The sequence below is a fragment of the Aythya ferina genome, assembly GCF_964211825.1.
Source record: "Aythya ferina genome assembly, chromosome: 3".
Taxonomy (NCBI): domain Eukaryota; kingdom Metazoa; phylum Chordata; class Aves; order Anseriformes; family Anatidae; genus Aythya; species Aythya ferina.
In genome coordinates this window covers 110,213,836-110,226,391 of record NC_140298.1, presented here as the reverse complement: position 1 = coordinate 110,226,391, position 12,556 = coordinate 110,213,836, and the positions used below count along the sequence as shown (strand labels likewise).

At 45.5% G+C, this 12,556-nt stretch overlaps 1 protein-coding gene across 1 annotated transcript in view; it reads left to right on the top strand.

Annotated features, from left to right (window-relative positions):
• Positions 1–12,556, top strand: part of HS1BP3 (HCLS1 binding protein 3) — a 50,659-nt gene that overhangs the window by 23,851 nt on the left and 14,252 nt on the right. The gene's annotated exons all lie outside the window — the stretch shown is intronic.

Sequence of the window (12,556 nt, the reverse complement as noted above, 5' to 3'; positions counted from 1 at the left end):
AAGATGGCATGGGATTTTTAATGGACCTGGTTTACTGTTTTTGATGCGTTAAAGCGCAGCGCATGTGAACCTGCCATGCACTTTTCTGCATATGAAATAATTTTCGAGCCAAGTAATGATGGGGAGCTGGCACCAAATAACATTGCCACTAGCTGGCACCAGCTTTCAGATAATTCCCACAGTCCTGTAAGCGAACTCTCAGCTTTTGGTTTTCCCATCCTGTTTTAACAGCAGTGTGCGGTCATCTGTAGCAGTGCGGAACCGAACAGCGATGCAGGCGTGCGGAAGCTGCCACGAGCTGTTCTGCAGGCACATTAAGCAACTCCTTCGTTAGCCGAGACAGATTCATAGGAGGCAGGAGATCCTTCAGAAGGGGTACAGGATAAATTTACCACTACACAGAATCAAAAGTGTGGTGTGCTTTCTTATTTATTTATTATTTCGGCTTTGGAAGAGGATTGAGCATGATGTAATTGGGCAGATTTAAACATGTTTTGTTCCATGGACTTTACAATAATAGGATGACTCAAGTCCTTAATTAGAATAAAAAAGCATTACCTCATCGATTAGCCTGCGCCTTTCACCGAGGCACGGGAAATCTTTAATCAGCAGGCCTGGGGAACTTCATGTAGATGAGACAGACTGCTAATGAGGGATGGATTCAGAGGTGCTCTGTTGTTTTTTTGTTCACCTCCTATAACAGAATGGTTTGCTCTGGAAGAAGCTGTCTGAGGGGTGACTGTGTGCTCAGTTTAAATCGAGATGGGAGACTTGCTTGTCTTTTCATCTGATGCTGTCAGATCCCTAAATCAGCAGACTTAATAGAACCATTGTTCCCTTTTCCCCACGGACCTGCTGCAGAAATTTCTGTCTTGGTTTCAAAGGATCAAAGAACTAGCTTTAGGAAAACCATTTCTGGAAGCAGTCTGTAAAACTTTGCCAAAAATGCATGAATTATCCATTGTAGCTACAGGCTGGTACTAATTAACACACCTGGGGGATCACAGCCTCTTGCTCCTACCCCTTGCAGCATTTGTCCAGATCTGGAGTCATGTGAAGTGCCAGCAAAAGGAGGAGTGTCCTTAAGGACAGACACACATCTGGGACTCCGCAGCTCTTTATTCTGCTCTTGAGTTTCTCAGGTCACATCTTGGTTACGTTACTTGAAAGTTTACTCTCTCCGTTATCCCTTTGGTAGAAGGAACAGAACTGATTTCATATCTCTGCCTGGGGAAAAGTTCACCTCTGCACAGAAACGTGACATTCAGATTGCTGTTAATAGGAATTATCATCAATGTGATAGTAAGGATTTCTATTGCATTAAATAATTTTTGGGTAAGACCCAAAACCTTTACTTACTTGCTCCCCAAAGTAAGCTGGCCACCTCCAGTCCACACCCAGAGCAAGCTGGCTACATCCAAACCAGAAAGAGCCCTGAGCCTGTAGTGATCCTTAAACTATGTCCGGCCATTATCTGTGAGAGCAATAATTCTCAAAACTTGCAGGACAGACATCATGTGCCAAGGCGTTTTTGCAGCAAGTTTGCAGCCTGGCTCCTGGGGTCAGCCCCTGGGGCCAGCCCTGGTGTCTCAGCTGGCTTGGAAAAGGGCTTGGCTTGGGTTTTTGCTAGTACAGGCAATTTCCCGAGGTCTGCTCTCTGAACCATGATTTTCTGTAATAACTGCTACTGCCTTGGCATGGCACACAAGCTGGTCAGAGTGGCTCGAGTGGAAGATTTCCAAGCCTCTTCTCTGCCTTGCTTTATTGCTTTTTGTCTATAATCGCATCTGAGGCATTTTTGAAGGCATCATTAAGCACAAAACACAATGTCTTGCCCTCAAAACCACCTTACAACATTATCTAGACCCATTTGCTAAAGATGTCTCATTTTTCATCAGCATGATGGGTGATATGCCAGCATTGGCTGTTCCTGTGTATGACAATCTTGTCCTGGAAACTTGTTTCTCCGTCATCCATCTTCCTCGGCTTGGTTATGAGTGACAGAGGCATGGCAACAGTGTTTCTGTAATACATTTATAAAAAAAAAAGCAAGCATAAGCAAAAAAGGCTCCTGAGGGCTAACCCTCCCTTCCTCCCTCAGGGGCTCTTCCAGCAACCCCCTAACTAATCGGAGTTGTTTTTATTTGCTCAGCCCTGCTGCCAAGAGACAAGGGCAGTGCCACACAAGGCAGGATGCTCAGACGGGAAGGAGAAGCATGCGGTCCAGAGCTGCTGGCCAAGGTCTCGGGGGAATTAGTTTCAATTCTCTGTTTCAAAGACATCCTGTTTAGGCTGTAAGCTGCTCACTTCTGTTTTTTGGAACCTCATTTTGTTCCCAATCTGTGAACAAAAGAGCGTCGGCGTTCGCTGCTGCAGAGAGGTACAGTGAGAGTAAGCTCTGAAAGGCTGCAAGGTGTTTGGGGGCTGTCCTGAAACATTGCAGCCTGCTGGCAACGAGCCCCTGGGAGGTGGTGGGAGATGTAAGGAGATGTCGGATCCTTCACTCTTCCTCCCTCGTGAAGGAACTGGCTGTGTTTGCAGGGCGCCTGCCAGCTGTTGGCAGCACAGTGCCATTGCTCGAGGGAGGGGAGCCTCCGTGCTGCTGCTGTGCACTGTAAAGAGATGTTACTGATGGGTGGTACGTAAGATGCCAAGGGATTCTTGAACCCCATGGACAAACAGCACGATGAAGGACAGGATCCCTCTGCTCTCTGCTTACCAGTTTTGGGAGGGGCTGTCACACAGGACCCCTTCCCAGGGTATTTCCAAAAGGCAACGTGGAGAAGACTGCATCAGGTTTATCTCTGTCCACAGTCCTCTGGCAATATCTGATCCATGCTTTGCACCTTTGAACACCACCACGTGCCTTCTTTCTATGCTCAAGGCATGTGATAAGCACCCTCCATCTCAGGCTATCGCTTCGCAGGGCTCTAGCAGAACCCTCCTATTACTTCAGGCACCTCGAAACCATCTGAAAATCAGACACAGAATAACAATTACAGGGGTGCTGCAGAGAGAAGGGGAAGATGAAATGCCAAGAGGATACAGCGCTGCTCCAGCCTTGTACGTGTACGTGCTGCCGCCTGTGTTCATGGCATCTCTGCTGTGGGTTTCTGCCAGCCACGAGCTCCTTCCCTTCCTCGGGGAGATCCCAGGCAGGTAGCAGTCCTTGGGGGCAGAAAGGAGACGGGTGGGCTGTGCAGAGTGGCTCAGTGAGGGGCACAAGGCAGCCCCAGCAGTCAGCACCAGGCATCGTGGCAGCGTTTGCTGTATCATATGGCTGCAGCCACACTGGTCTCATGGCCTTGGTTCTCTCTCCTAGCCATGTGGCATGTGAAAGGTCAGCTGTAGCATTTCTCCTTATGAACCCAGGTCCTGAAATGGCCTGGGGATGTGTTTTCCGTATGAAATCATCATTCTTTCCCCCAGCATTGCCACAGCCATTGTAACAGCGGGGAGTGGGAGTGTAAAACATGGTGCAGTTATTTGTAATTGCCGCTCCCCTGCTGTCACCAGCATTGTTTTATCACTTTCCCACTAGTTCCCTCCTCATGACACAGATCACTGATATAAATTCTGCTTCCCCTGTGTATTCAATGAAAGATTCCCCTTGCCCAACTCCAGTTCACTTCCCACATCTTGACAACTTAATGGATGGTTTAATTGTACCAGGTGCTCCCCAGATGTAAATATATACTAATATAATTTGAGTCCAGTCAGGATTTGTGAGACAGCAAACTGGCCCAAAAGATGAAGTTACTTGCCCAGGCTCACACCGTGAACCAACAGTAGCTAATCCTGAGAAGAACTCTCCATGAGGTCTCGTGTAGCCTGGGATTTGAAAACACGAGACATTTACCAGCGTTTCTACCCAAAGCTCTGTTCCCTCTTCCATTTTCTCTATGGCATCCCTCACTGTGCCTGGATCTTCAGCATTTCAAACACCACCGGCCCCGAGGGAGGCAGCTGGCGGTAGCACATCATCAGGTAGCTAATGGGAGCGAGGAGCAGCGCCGGTAATGAATCAGTGGGGTGGAGCCGCAGGCTCACATCACTGGTGCAGAGTAATAATTCCCATGGGGATGAGATGATAGTTGGAGGCCGCGCTGAGATCATCCAGCTGCAGTCTCTGAAAAGTGCCGGGGGAGTAGCAAGCAGCGCTCCGGGTGAGCAGAGCCCAGGGATTTTTGTCAGTAGGAGCAGAATGATTTGGGTTACGCTTTTAGAGCGCTGCCGTGGCTGTTAAGTAACAGCAGCGCTGAGCTGGATCTCCTGCATCTCACGGAAAGGCTCCTGCTTTCTTTTGCTTTCAGCTGGGTGTTCGTGGGCTGCTTGCATCTGTCAGGTTTCTGCCATCCAGGCTGACCTCGCTGTGCTTCCCAGGCCAACCCATCCACCCCACCTGGCAGGCAGCTGCCGTGAGCACCGAGCTGGGCGCTCAGCCCCTGAAATCACTGATGCTGCAAAAGCCTGTGTGCTGAGAAGTCAGGCCAGTTACCGATAAAAACGTAAACAGGAATCTAATTAAAAAAATAACAGAGGACTACGTCAGCTATTTTTCTGCTTGCAGCAGAAAGAAGCCCCTTGGCAGCTGCCTCTGCAGAGCCTCAGGTGCCTTGCTGAGGAGAGAGAGGTTTGTGTCTGCCCGCTCCCCGGTGTGCCTGCTCCTGCAGTCTGACCTCCAGCAGCGTCTGCAACAGCACAAGTAAAATTTGCTTCGTGCAGTAGGTGTATCTGTGGCCTGGGGAACGTTTCACCCAGGGCAATTTTATCTTACCTCTGTTTAAAACAAAACAAAACACCTTTAGGCAAGAAAGTCACGTTTCATTTTTATGGCAGGCATTTTGGTCTCGTGATGAGCTGGAGAGGCAGCAGCCGGAGCACAGGGCTGCATCCCCAACAGCAGTGTCATTTAGCTCTGACAATGCCTCGCTGTGCCCTTCTCTATTTCACTCCCCGTGGAGCCAGCTCCACATTGTGGCGACAGGTTTGTTTCTCCCGTGGTGCAGAAGGCAGAGCAGCACGGAGAAAGAAGTGACCTCAGTGAACAGCAGGATGGCAGGGGGGCCGCCTGAGGGGGAAGACAATGGAAAAGCAGGCTCAGCCCCATCTTCCTTCCTCGGGCTCTGTCATCAGCCAGTGGAGATGCTGCTCCTTCACAGCAGTCTGCCTTTGAGCACAAATCCTGCTTGGCTGCTGCCGGAGCCTGCTCACTGCCTGGGTCACCAGTCCTCTGGCTTTTCATGAGCCCTGTAAATGTAGTGTGACAGGTGTGTCACAATTTTCTGGGCCTGACACTTTTTTTTTGTGTCTCGAACATCATTTGAGGTTCATTAGAGGGTTTCGTAGGTTGAGGGTTGGACTCTGCATGTACCAGGCAAAAAAAAAGGCGGATGCCCTTCACACAGTTATCCATGGAACCTCTGGGACTAAAGAGGCCAGAGATTTTAGAAGTGAACAAACATCCTCTTTTGTCATGTTATCTATTTGGGCTTCTCTGTCCACAGGCAGATTAAAATGAGATTTGTGCCTGCAGTCTTGTGTTCTTGTACCACTTCTGCTTTTGGATGTGGTGAGGAGGGAATTCTCTTGAGGCAGCAGCACAAGGGAGGTTGTCTCCTGCTGAGGAACACGATACGAGGCTGAGAGGCTGTCAGGCAGAGGTGGCAGGAGATGCCAGCATTCTGTTTGCCAGGAAATGAAGATCAGGTAACATGAAACTAAACCTTTGCAAAGCAGACAGAGAATAGCCACAGGCTGCTTGTCCTTGGGAGGAGGCCCCAAGGTCTTGCGGGTCCTGCTGATTGGAGTTGTGAGTGACCAACACTTCTGGAAGTGCAGCATCAACTACTCACCTGTTCAGTGCTTTTCAGAAATGATTAAAATATGTCCAACAAGAAGCTCCAGGGGTATACTTGTGTGTGAGTTGGCTTTTTTCAGCATTTCAGTGTTGAAGAAACCACTCACTTCTCCAAAGCAATTGTTGTTTGCATTTGTCACTTGTACTTGCTCCTGTTAAGAATTCTCATCACAACGTTTAAGGTAATTGTTGTTCTAAATTCAGAGACCATTAAGTGTCCCAGCAATCTTATTCCAGAGATGTGACATCCTGTGGAAATTCAAATGTAAAAGAAAGGGGCTGAGTGTAGAGGTTTCCAGTATGACCACTGGTTATCACCCAAACTGTGTATGCTTTCATTACCATAAAGTCCCTATTTCTGGTGCACTTTTATTTGTATTTGCTCCTGAATCTGTTGAGCGTGTGACAGACACATGCTCACTAGCCAGTTTTTTTTCACACCCTCTTCGTTTCAGCTTGGTTGACTTTGATTGTAAAGCTGCTCAGGACATTTTGTGAAAAATGTCTCATAAAGAGACAGTGCTGACCAGTCGATTTCATTACAGTTGTCCTATTTACATTCCTGTTATGTGGCACATGTTGTTGCTGAGTTGTATGGTGGGTAGATAGACCCCTTCAGAGGTGTGCAGCAGAGAACTTGCCCACAGAGTTCCTGCCTTAGGACATACAGACCTGTAGCAATTATTAAATAGTGGAACAGAATGAATTTTTTTGTTGTTGCGGTGTATGTTTTTTAGGGTCAAAATATAGATCTAGGGCCAATTCCTGGAAGTAACTCCATTCGCTTGGACAGTGACCTTAAAGGAAATAGACCAAGGATTAACATTTGGTAGACTAGGTTAAGTCCAAACTGTTCTTCCTAATTTTTTCCTTATAAAGCTTCCTGTCTCCAGAAAGATTTTATATTTATTTAACATTTAACATGTATTTTGTCTTTATAGAAAACTAACTTGTAAACACGCTTGTTTATTTTTGGTGGTCAGCAATTATAGCTGGTTATCATTTTCGATCAGCTTCAAACTCTTCCTTTTCTCTTCCTTTGCTAACTTGCCTATTGTTTTTTATGCTTAATTTCGTCTTCTTTTCTCTTTCCCCTCCCTTCTGTTTTCCTACTTTTCCATTGCAGCTTCCTGTTTTCCCCATCACTTGCAGCCTGTGGTCTTTTTCAAAAGCATAATTTGACCAACAATAGTAAACTTTAGAATTAAAACAGAAAAAGAAGAGACCAGCATACATGTAGAGGAATGGAGGGTACATGATGCAGATGAGGGAAGAAGAGGGCTGAAGATGACCAGGAGGCCTGGAGGATAGTGCAACGCTGCAGATCCTGGAGATGGAGCAAGAAAGTTCCTGATACTGGCCCAAAATTTGGAGAAATGGGTTGAGGACAGATGAAAAGGAGACAGGGTGATCCTGGGCAGAAATTACAAGGACTTGGCACAGGGAAAAGAGAAGGTGCTTCAGGAGAGGGAAGCAGAGCAATAATCAATGCTTTTCTTCTCTTATCAATTTGAAATCGAGTCCTACCATGAACACAAATAGAGAAAAAGAGTTAGAGACATAAAAAAAGTGGTATATGCCAAGCCCCAATGCTGATTCTTGCCTGGTCACTCTTGTAATAATCCATAGACCGCACAGCAAGACATGAGATTCTCTCACCCTCATCCCACGACAGCAGTGAAGAGATAACCAAAAAGAAAGCCTTCTGGTTTCATCCCTCCTAGCTCGATGCATCTGAGTGCCTCAGTTAGACATAGAGATATCTCAGGCTCACTCTCTGCAGAGAAACAGATACCTGCAATGCTACAGTGAGCTCCCTGTCCGCAGAAGATGGGTGATAGTGATTTCGTTGTCCTGGGCCTGTTTTGGAAGAAAAAGGTGGGAAGCCTCAGGACCTCGATACCTGGGTAAGGTACCATTAATAACCAGTCCTGTAGTGTCATAAAAAAAAACAACAGCATGATTCTGGCAAGTCTCCAGCAGCTGAATGCTCTTTTAATTACTCACTGGCTACATCTGATTATATGCCTTTCTTTGCCTTTACCCAGCATCAGGGAGATGCTCATCAGCCCTGTGTTTCTTTGTGGTGCAGTTTCCTAACACTAGCTTTATTTTTAGCCCTCTGTAACCTCCCTGAAGTTCTAAAACGTGTTGAGTAGTTACATCGAGGGTGCGGAAAGATGTTTGGCTAACTTTTCCAAAACATGTTAGTGCATGTTATCTGGTGTTGCATATTTGAAAACATGCATCATTAACATGGGTATTAGAAAAAGAGATACTTCCCTGTCACCAGAAACCCTGAAGGTACCATTCTGCTTCTTTGCAGATAAAGCCCCAAATACTAGTGAGTAGTTCCGGATTTTTTGCAGCATAATTGGCTCTGTTGACAGCCACTTTATTATTGCTGTCTTGTTCTGAACCAGTGTCCTTGCTGTGGTTTCATTTGTGCATGGTTATATTTTGAAACTTGTTTTTTAGTTGTCCTTAACTTGTTTCAACAAGTCGCACATTCTGGTTTAGTCTACAAGATCAAATTAAAATGATAACAAAACTACACACTAAAAAGGTATACACTGAACAGAAGTTGTCAGTCAGTGCTCTTGTTGTCTGTTTTTGAATTATATTGAAAAAGGATATCATCAGAAAGTTTAAGGACAGATTTTAAAAAATGCTTGGCTTCCTTTTTGAAGAATAGGTACTCCCGAGTGCTGTGCCCTTGGAAAGATCTCTCCACAAAAGTGGGTCCCTAGATGGGAGCTGAAGTCTTAAAAATGTAGTCCTTCAGGCTTTCTTTCCATCTGTTGCTCTGTTGGAACAATAGTCCAAGGCTAACCTAATCCAGGGGATGGAGCAGAAGAAACTTCGTCTGCAATTTAATGCTCTTCTTGCAAATGATTTCTGCTAGGACATTTACTCCATCTATTATACATTATCTTATTTTGGGATATGCCAGGGCCAGTTAAAACACTGTAAGTTACTGTGATGCCTCTGGAAAAAGAGATGACTGTGTGAGGTAAAATATCCCTGCGGCCAGCACTTGTCACGGTTGCTTAATGCTCAGCAGCCAGGCTGTGCTGAGCCGACTTGCTGAGAGTTTCTATTCTGCATCCCTTGCCCAGAGCAGATGAGAATGACCCCTTTTGTCCTGTCTGGTGTTATCAGGCAGCTTTGGAGAATGAGCACTGTTGAATGAAAAGAAAGCGGCAGATGACATTTTGTTTTCTGCAGGAACTAGTGTATAGGATCTTTGTTTTTCAGAAACGGTTTGCAAGAAGATGTGCTAATATTGCTGCTATTTTAGCAGTCGTTCTTTTGTTCGAGCCTGAACGTAGATGTGTGGGAGCTGCGGTGCCTGTTCCTATTGCTGAGCTCTTTCCTTGTAAAATTTCATGGATTCCTAAGACGTGAGCACGTATATTCTGCGTAAGTCTTTTTTTATGTTACTGTAACATTCCTCTCCTGGAGCATAATCTTATTCCTGTAAAAATAAATGGTCAGATTTTCAGAATAAAGAGTTTAACAAATTTTTGTCTGCGTACTGAGATTACTCTGTACAGAAGAAGTATACAGGGTAGTTAGTGTAAGTATTTATTACAACTGTTTTAACCCCGTAGTGAGTATGGGTTGGGGACTCCTGCCTGTACAGCAGACACGCAGTGCTCCAGAGCTCTTTGATTTACGCTGTGTGTCACCAAGTGGTAGGTGTGAAGGTCCAGCATTTCAAAGCTCAGCGATCACACACGGAGCGTCTTAGTCATCCCAGTTGCTGTTTCTGCAGCTGACCAGAAAGCTCTTCTGCATTATTGATGTGCCAGTGAGACAGGGAGGCTGCCAAACGAGTGACCTACATTGTGTCTGTAAACAATAACAGGAGAACCACGCTCACAAAATGGGGTAGGTTTGGACGTGGGTGTCTCCCGCGTGCAGGGTTTTGTTGGCACTTTCATGAGTGACCTGAGAACCATTTGGGAGCCAGGAACCTCAGCCTTCAAGTGCCCCAGTAACCTGACTAGCAGCCAGCAGATTCATACTCCCTAATTTTAGCTCGTCTAGTTTTGGTCCGTGTCAGTTCAGAGGCTAGTCTTTATTTACATTTATTTATGAGACAGCTTGGCTCCTTTTGGTCTCAGAGCAGAAGACTGTGGTGTTTCTGGAACCACTCTTGCAGTGCTTTGCAGGAAGGCAGGGAGTTCAGTTGAGTAAGGAGGGATGGCTCCAGAAATCTCGTCAGCTGAACGAAGGACACATCAGCTTTAGGGCTGGTTTAGTTTTCATTAGTGTTTTTTTTTAAATTTACTGGAGCAATGTTTCCAAGGTTCACTTGTTTCAGCAACGGAGAAATAGCAGTGGCAAGGGTCATTTTATGCCAGCTGGATGCAGGTAGTTTCAAAATGTCAGATGCCAAGGTTGCGAGTATGATGGATGAGGAAGGGGCTAATGAAGAGCAGGGCTTGAGTACAGTAATACTTCAGGAGAGTAAATGTTCCTGCATTTCTGTCCTCCCAAAGACCTCTGCATCTCTGCACTGGTCTCCTGCACCCTAGCACATCATGATCATCGAATTAACTATCCTTGCATGCCTACCAGCAGGTAGTTTCACTGTCTGCTCAGGTCCCTGGTCCCCTGCTTGTGGGGATGTGGCAGGAATAGAAAGATTGGGGTTGAGCGGGCAGGCAGAGCTACCTCTGTCAACACACGGTCTGGCCAGCTGAAGCTGATTGTGAAACCAGAACCTCAGACAGACACCGAAACTTCTCACACACCCTTTCTCATCTGTTAACCTCTGCTCGGCAGCGCACAGCCTGGGCTGGCACAGCTAAATACAGAACCGTGGGAATCCTGTTCCCCGGCTGGAGACTGACCTCAGCAGAGTCCCAGCACGGATATGTACGGAATGGCTTGGCTCTCCAGCCCTAGCTTCCTTAGAAGGGCACTGAGGGGAAGTGACTTGAAGGCAGAAAAACAACTTCTTCATGTTCCTACTGGTAGTAGAGCCCTGTGGGTTTGGCCCTGCGCCCTGTAAGTGCCAATGGAGTCCCCTGGCAAAACAGAAAGCAAGACAGTGTAAATGGGCTGGTTTGATGGCTAGACTAAACAGAGGGTTGTTACTAAGGCCTTGCAGTTCACTGCATTTTGGGTCATGTGTTATTCTTTATGATGCTGTTTTATGGGTCTCTACCCTTCCCATGATGTTTCCCACCATTCTGATACTCTTTCCTGCAAATAGTTGAGCTCACGATTAGTAAACTTCTTGGTAACTTCACTGGGATAGAGAGCTGTTTGGAAATGCACTGGCTCATGTGTAAGTAAGTACCTGTGGCATAAGAGGCTGTCATGCATCAGGAGAGCTGTTGTAGCTCTCTGTATGGACAAGGGACCTTATCAAAGACTTTTTGGCACTTTGCAGGTTAGCAAATCATCATTTTGGCACTCTGCAAATCCTTATCGATATTGTCATTGATTTCAAAGACTACATTACAAGGCATGGATTCTGCAAATAAAGGTTCTTCCTCCCCTAGTAGATTGGATTCTTTTAATCTACTAATTCTATTTTTGATCAATTTGCCAACTCTATACAACTCGGTCTCACTGTTCTTCTGCTTCTATTGTTCTATAAAATCACTCTCATTTTTTACCTTTTCTTTTGATGTCAAGGCTCGTTTGAGTGATAGATTTCTTACCACAGTTAATAAAGCAATAATTTTAAGTTTGTGGAGAAATCCCCAGTGAAAGCTATCTGGCTTGTAGGTGTTATTACTATAGATTTTGTAAGTTTTTTGGAAGAAAGCTCTTTTACAACTGCTTTCGTTGGAAACGGGGCCTTGGAGCCAACCTTTCAAAAGTAGCTCAGGCTCCAAAGTCACTCAAGGCATATCCATAATGAATATAAACGCAAAAAAAAAAAAGGTTTTTGTGTTAAAAATAAGTCAGCAAGCTGTCACTGACAACTACAGATATCTTTAGCATATTGAATAGGCTGTGTTAAGGCTGTACCTAAGTTCTACGTGAGGCTCACTCCTAGGCCTCTGAAGTGTGGCCTTCCCCGTTGCCAAGAGACGAAGTGGTGGTAGCAAGGTAATAAATGTCATCTGTAGGTTCTCTTTTCTTGATAATAAGCTTGTGGAAGTAACTGGACTCCACTCTTTGCATGCAACTGTATTCAGAAGAGGATTTTGCAAGGTTCTTTAACGGAGCTGGAATGTACATGTAATCTTTTGACCCTAGTTCGTAGTTTGATGACTATGGCATGTTAAGTGCTGATAATTGGGTTTGCTCTAGGCTGAAACCTGACCTGTTCTCAGCAAAGGAGAAGATCGGATCTTTTATTGTAAGAGGCACTCAAAGGGGATACCTTAGAAATGTTAGGGCCATGTCTGCTAGGAGTAAAGATCCCTGAAATATGGCAAATTCTTGGGAATTCATGCTGTCCTAAGGCATTATATTTCAGCATAGTTTGAATTGGACTTTTCATCTAAAGGCTTTGTCCTGTTCTCAAAATTTTCTTTTTTATGTAGTCTTGTTGCCTTATAATTCATGCTGCCCTACTGTGAAAGCTGCCTTGTAGCTTCAGCTAGTGGAATATAACTCCTTGATAAGAGCATAAGGCACATGCTTTTCACTCTTGTCCTATGGAGATGTCTCTTCCCATTGAGTAGAGAAGAAGATTAAAAGTTAACTTTGTCTCACTGACAAACT